At 33.8% G+C, this 7373-nt stretch overlaps 1 long non-coding RNA gene across 4 annotated transcripts; it reads right to left on the reverse strand.

The window, feature by feature from the left end:
- Positions 1 to 2209: 2209 nt before the first annotated feature.
- Positions 2210 to 6289, reverse strand: LOC141678694 (uncharacterized). Of its 4 annotated transcripts, none has more exons than XR_012557868.1 (9): positions 6009 to 6289; positions 5753 to 5844; positions 5407 to 5588; positions 5208 to 5244; positions 5000 to 5071; positions 4470 to 4550; positions 3653 to 4276; positions 3088 to 3176; positions 2210 to 2553 (listed from the first exon to the last, which is right to left on the reverse strand). It is a non-coding gene; the product is annotated as an uncharacterized LOC141678694 (long non-coding RNA). The 4 variants fall into 4 exon arrangements; XR_012557870.1 differs by having other exon boundaries at positions 3653 to 3721; positions 4196 to 4276; positions 5753 to 6289; XR_012557869.1 differs by having other exon boundaries at positions 3653 to 3784; positions 4196 to 4276; positions 5753 to 6289.
- Positions 6290 to 7373: the final 1084 nt, after the last annotated feature.

Below are 7373 nucleotides of genomic sequence, written 5' to 3' on the forward strand. Positions count from 1 at the left end.
AGCTGCTAGACAACAACAAGGAAATTATCAAAATCAATGGTGACCTACACATCTGAAAAGATTAACTTAGAACCATCTGATACTAACGTAAAATAGTATCTAAACAAGTTCTACTAACTGATCTGAGTACCATGCCAACAACTTCTTTTCCCAATAGCTTAATATCTCCTTTTTCGAGCAATTCATAACACAGTCCACATCCATCTTTCCACCTTCATCAGTCTCCCAGTCCTTTCCCAAGAAGTGTAGACAGATGATCTTTCCCGAAGACGACCACATGCCATCTCTTCTAGACGTTCAATCCTAAATACCCACTCACTTTCAGAAACGTCTACCCGTTGCCTAGTCTCATTAGACATATGATCAACTAAGGATCTTAATTCTAAACCTTGTCCAAACACCATTTCTCGGTCGCGTGATAGCTCCGCATAAATGTAGTTGGGAATTTATGGAACTAGAATTGTCACATGGGGCCGAAACAGCTTCCATAGCTAGTAAGACAAGAGTCCTGGTAGTCGATCTGACCGGCTGCCACATAATTTCTTCCTCAAAATCAATCTCAGACTCGTACTCATGACTAGACGCTAAGGCTGAAGGGTCGGTAGGAGAAGTCCTATCCGATTCATCATCACTGATGCTGCTATCCGGCATCTGCAATAATATAAGTATGTAAGGTGAAATAAAAAAGGTTATCTTAAATTCTAACGTCATCGTATCGTAGAGATCTTAAAGTTGAGACTATATCCTACAATCCCAACCTAAACTCTATATAGTTTAAAACTTAATTCCTAACTTAACATTCCTACAACCCACCAAATCCTGACTTGTTGTAGTGACCAAAACCTGTAACTCTGATACCAAACTGTGACACCCTCACAATCAGGGGCCTAGATTGTGGAGTCACCATGCTATAAATTACAATAATATAAAACAGAATCATATACATAATGCCATGGCCCCTTGCACTACTACAGGATCTAATATAGGTTAAGGTATGAAACAAGTTACATCTAACTACACAACATGATGTTATTACAATCTTTTCTAAATACAAAAGATAACTTCATATCGAAGCTGCCACTGATCTACCCCCTTTCTAGCTACCTGCGACGTTATAGTGAATCTAACTGTGCGCGAAGGTCCAAAGTTAGCATTCTTCCTAGCTGACCTTCTAAATTCAACAATACTCGAGCTTAACTATAAAATTTAGATAACAAAGCAACGTGAGCTACAAAAGCTTAGCAAGTAACAATAACATTAAAACAGTTAAGCTATCAGGGATCAATAGGTATCAAGGCCAACTATGATATTCAAATGGAAATCCAATATAAGGAATAAGGAAAGGAATTATAGAAAAATTCCTTATCGTCAGTTCAAAATTTCAAATTTTCTTTCAAAACTCTTCATAAAATTCTTTCTAACATCTTTTCAAAAACCTTTTCAAGCAAATATTTTCTAAGGAAATCTTTATTTCAAAACATATCTTTTGATTGGAGTTTTCCCACAACGTCATAGACAATACGGGTGATCAGCCACGTAATGCCTCCCATCAGGACCTAATCGTCCTTCTGAGCTTCCATGTATATAGGGTCCCCTAAGACTAGTTCCAAAACTAGTCAGCTAGACTTACACTACTAGAAAAAGTGGAATAGACATCGGCTAAAAATCGATGTCTATGAACAAAAAAATCCGATGTCTTCGTGGGTGATGTTAAAGGCCCCCCATTTAACATTGGTTTTAAAACGATGTTAAAGAATACTATAACATCAGTTTTTAAAAATGTTGAATTTCTCATGCACATCTAATCTTCATATATTATCATATAATGATAGATTTATCAATTTAAACATATGTGAGTTAAGCATAATATTTCAATTTACCTATTAAACTGATGTTATTAATACTAGTAACAACGGTTTTAAATTAAAACCGATATAAAAGTTACTTTTAGCATCAGTTCTTTACTTTAAACTAATATTTATTGGTCATAAATCGATGTCTAAAAACTTTATAACATCGGTTTTTTATTTTAAGTTTTTTTTGTTGTAATATTTAACATCGATTTTGTTTGATGCGACTGATGTAAATGTTCAACTAAAACTGATGTATTAATCTTTGATAGACATCATTTTGCACTGCAATGATGTATGTACTTGTTTTATTAATGCACATTTTAAAATTAATATATTTTTTAGTTGCAAAACTCAGTTATCATTACCAAATCAAGATGATAAAGTCTTACAATGACGAAAAACCAGAAACATATAATTTTCAAAGATACAACAATAATAATCCGAAATTTATTTTAAAAAATAACAACCAAAGTAATTTATATCTTTACTATTCTGAAGAAAGAATAACAGAACTCTTCTTTCTATCAGATGTATTGATGTGTGCGTGCCTTATCGTGCCACCGTGTACTTCAGTCCCTCCCATATTTGGATTCTTCCAGCTCTTGTACAAATCCTGGATGAACTCCTCCTATCTATAGGCTTGGGCACAAACCAATACAGCATACTTCGTAATCTCAGGCCAATCTTGGTATTCAACAATCTATACTCAAGCAAAAAACATGGTATTAAACGAAATAAACAATAATAGATAAAGAATAATTGAACTGGTCGGATAGACAGCAATATTAACTTATATCAAACTTGCCCAATTCCATAATGAAGGCATTGTAAAAATGCGACAAGAAGAGATCAGTTTAGGCATTTAGAAATTTTAACTCTATTCTCTAAAACGAGCGTCTATCACGGGCAACCACAAAAGGTTAATAAGTAGACAGAAACAGGCAGAATATGCACCTTATCATTAATACCACCAACAGGTAAAACTATATTGCTTTTGTCTAAGAACCTGATACTAACAAATATTACTCCAACCTGATACTATTAACCATGTCAACATTCATCCATCAAGTTCACATTAATATCATTTCGTATTAATACATAACATTATCGCTAAACACCGTCCAATCAACTTAACAGGATGTAAGGGGTTATCAACAAGATCATTGAGAAGCGGGTACAACAATACAAGACTACAACTACTTATAACAGGATGTAAACAGTAAAGAAAACTAACTTTCGACATCCAACTCAACGGTCTTGTAAGTGACTCCAAGATAATTGAACAATTTCTTCACCGAGTTACAATACGAGCAATAAGTTTTGCTGTTAAATCAAAATTACATCAATCAAACAATTTAATCACTGTAACTTTCGATCCAATTCATATAAATTTAATTTATTGGAATAATAATTTTTCTAATCAAACACAAAAGAAGCATGTAGATACATATCTAAAAATTTGACATGGCAGCTTCAACAAAAATTGCATTAGACAAGATACTCCAGACTTGTCAAGTTTGTATTCTAGCTTTGGTTTATTCTCTCTTTCACTTTATCGCTCCACTTATAATTAGTAATACCATAGTCTATAATATTGGTGGTAATGGTTGATTATATACAGATTACAGAAATTTCGGGGCTTGGCGAACTACACCAGTCCATGGTTGTCTATAGGCTTTATCATCTGTAGTACTGTGCAAAAATTGTGTAGGCTGTTACACTGTTAACATCATTACATTCATTAAGGCAAGAGGTTATCGAAGCAGGCAGGTCAGCTAAGAAGGGATAGGTCTACATACCCGGTTGTTGGAGTAACAATGACATCTGCTTGATCAAATATCTTTTGGTGAATTTGCAACTGGCGTTTCCTACAGATGCATAGTTGGCATGTATAAGATCCAATTCCTATGAATTACTACGTGTAATTTTATCTGCAAAATTTGCTCAGAACAAATAAGGAATTAAAAAAAATTCCAGCTGCAGTTGAGCTACAGAATTTCTTAGGAATTAAAAAAAATTCTAAGGAATTAATGAAATAAGGTTGTTCTCTGGAGTTTATCAAACGAGTTATGGTTACAGAACAAGGCTTCCGCGTTAATAAATTAATTTCTTCATATTGTGTGTGTTTTTGAGAAGTATGCAACTGCAGAACTGCAAAAAGAAATGCTCAGAGGAATCACACTATACTTTGATCTGATTGAATGACAGATATATGTTACAAAGGATTAAACTATGGCATTGACTCGTAAATGAGACCAGGTGGAAATGTTTTCCAGGGATGGTTTTAGCTATCAGATGTAATTTAAAGATAACATAGTTTCAAAGCCATTGGATGACAGTACCTCCCATCCGTAGATTTTAAATAGCTTATCAAGAGTGTTCAAGCAGCAATGCTTTATATCATCAGTGCAATCACAGAACCACTGATAACAAATGAATAACCATATAGATCAGAGAATTCTGGTATACGAATTGACATGCTTAAATATTAAGATCCACATTAGTTGCAGCTGGATCATTGTTAAGTACAGAAAATTTTTCTACGGGCTCTCTTATATATGCACTGATAATTACCAGCTTATCAAATTGCCAGAACTTTGAAAAAGAAATACAGACCTTATCATATATTGCCAGCTTGATTTTCGGCATGCAGTTTGGTAAGTTTAGAAGGGGTAGATGTACTTTCAGATGCTATATCTAAAAAATTAAAAAGAAAAAAAAAACTGGAATCAGTACATACTTTAATGACGTTCTTACGCAGAAACAAGTGCTCAACTGACATAGTTCACCAACACAGCATTGTTATTACATTACATATGATATTCAATTGTTTACTGGTGGCTAACCTTGTCAGCTGGGCCAAACAGAATTTATATGTTTTAACTGACTGATAATTTTTTTTGATTTCCTGAGTTAAAGTTGAAAGTAAGTAACCTATCATTATACAAAAACTGTTAACAGTAGTTTATACAAGAGAAAAGATGTACTGTTTCTATAACAGGTTGATGTGATAGAAGTTGGCTGCTGATTGCTGAGTAACTGGATGAAGCAAATAGGAATAGATTTTATACGATGGTTATTGTTATATTTTCTTAACTGATCATGAAGTAGTTGATAGAATGGAAATGAAATTATAAGAAACTTACACTATCATAGCATCCTCAACTGTCCCTGCAAGTACACCAACCATTCCAACTGTCCAGTTCAGAGGAAGAACCCTGAACATTGAAAGCGAGAAACTTCTATAAGGGAATTTGGAGAAACTTCTACAAGGGAGTTCAGAGGAATAATGCAGATTTGTAATGATTTGGCAACTTCTATTGACGAGGAACAGCAGTAAAAATGGCTACTTACCCAGAATGTGACATGCGACTAAAAGTTGGCTTTAATCCTAAAAAATTAACAATAATATCAAAAATTAAAAAAATTTACCCATCAATAAATAAGATGTAAATAAACTGTAAATAATTTCTAAAAGCAGGTTGAGTATATACAATAGAACATCACACGGCAACAACTTAAGCACAAACAAAATCAAAATAATATCACTTACAGATGTTTAATGAAAGTGGAGTCATTGATCATTCCTATATCTTAACCTTTGTGCAAGGAAGAAAGTATTTTCTTGACGTGATTGTTATACTCTGCACCCTGATCATTTTGAACAAGGTGTCCTGCCTCTTTTACAAATTCCAGAGTAGCCTTGCCATCATCTCCCCATAGCAGATGGATTTTCTGCAGTTAAATATGACAAGCAGTCGCCAAACTGATTTGGTATCATATGGAACAACATCTTCAGCATTAACCGGAAAACCTGACTTATCATAGCTCACAGATTCGTCTTAAATATAACGATAATGTTATGGACAGAGCTAAAAACAAGGAGAAAAGAGGAGTACCCTGTCTTCCGACGACCGTAATTGAAGGTAACGCGTCCCAGATAACAGGCAATGGGCTTTTTTCACAGTAATCACCATGAGTACTACTAGTTCTTTGTAATTCACATCTAATAAGAAACAAAAACACAACAAAAAAACTAAAACAAAAGTGTAAAAACAAAAATAAAAGAAAAAGAGACACAATCAGTTATATATATAACTGAAAACAACAACAAATCTGTTGAAAATCTAAAATTGAAATTTAAAAACCACTTACTAATTCGAGCGGAATAAGGATAAATAACAACATAGATAGGCCGATTGGAACTTCATCTGCACCTAGTTAACACAAATCGAACGATTTATTGAAAACAAGAGTTAGGGTTCATGTAATTGAAATATATAATTTGAATTAGGGATCTTAATTGTGAGTTCTTGGTTTCAATTTGGAAAGTTAGGTTTTGAATTTAGGCTTCTACGTTGAGAGTTCAGAAAGATTGGTGGAGAGGGGAAGTAAGAGTGATGGGGAGAGAGAGATGTTCTTCCGTCAGAGAGAGAGTTTTGATAGTTTTGATAGCTTTGATTTTTGATTTTATGTTTTTTTAAATGTATATTTGAGGATAAAGTTAAAAGAGGGGGAAGAGTTGAAAATAATCTAAGGAAAAACGGGGGAAATTTAAGAGGGAATGAAATTTTAGCTAGGGGGAATGGGGAAGGCGAGCTGCTGAATTTTTTTTAACAAATATTTAACATCGGTTCTTCTAATAAACTGATATTTATAAGCACAAAAGACATCGCTTGCTCAAAACCGATGTCTAAAATACTTTTTACATCGGTGAAATAAGCAATCGATGTAAAAGAGGCGATGTCTATTCTACTTTTTCTAGTAGTGTTATTGCCATTTCTAGCGCAACACAACCAAAAATGCTGGACCGGCGTCACTCGGCCACTTACGCCTCCAATCTATAGGAATCCGTAGAAAATATTTTTTGATGGAATTCCTATATCATTTATGAAAATATCTTTCAATTTTAAGCTTTACCAACCTTTTGATGAAATAAGACCTTATTGGAAAGTCTGAAATCATATTTAAGTTCATTTTTGAAACTCAGGGATATCATGTCAAGTATCAGGTATCAAAAAGAACGCAATGGGTTCAAACATAGGTATTATCAACAATGAACCAAAAGGTTCTCATAATTAATGAAATTGTGAGCATTTGAAAATATAAAGGAAACAGGCTTATTTATCAATGGCTGAGATATGGTATTCAAAATTTAAATCAACAGGCAGGATTATAAGTAAGAGAGAGATAGAGAGAGCAGTTGAGGTTTTGTTACTTGCCTCTCAAAAGTATCACACTATGACAGTCCTGCCTAACCACAATCTTCACTGGATCTCATCTTTAACTTTTTCCTTTCCTAAGCTTGCGTCCTCACTCTTTAACTTTACAAGAGCAAGAACACTATTTCAATAACACTTTTATTATATTTTGACGTTCACTTGAACGTCTACTCAAATTACCCCTTTCGCGATGCCCATATATATGATATATATGCACTATTATATCTAATATATAAATAGCACATATACAATGAAGTCACATAACACGTATCACTGAATACACACATATAATATTTTA

This window comes from Apium graveolens, chromosome 8 (genome assembly GCF_009905375.1).
Source record: "Apium graveolens cultivar Ventura chromosome 8, ASM990537v1, whole genome shotgun sequence".
NCBI classification, from domain to species: Eukaryota; Viridiplantae; Streptophyta; class Magnoliopsida; order Apiales; family Apiaceae; genus Apium; species Apium graveolens.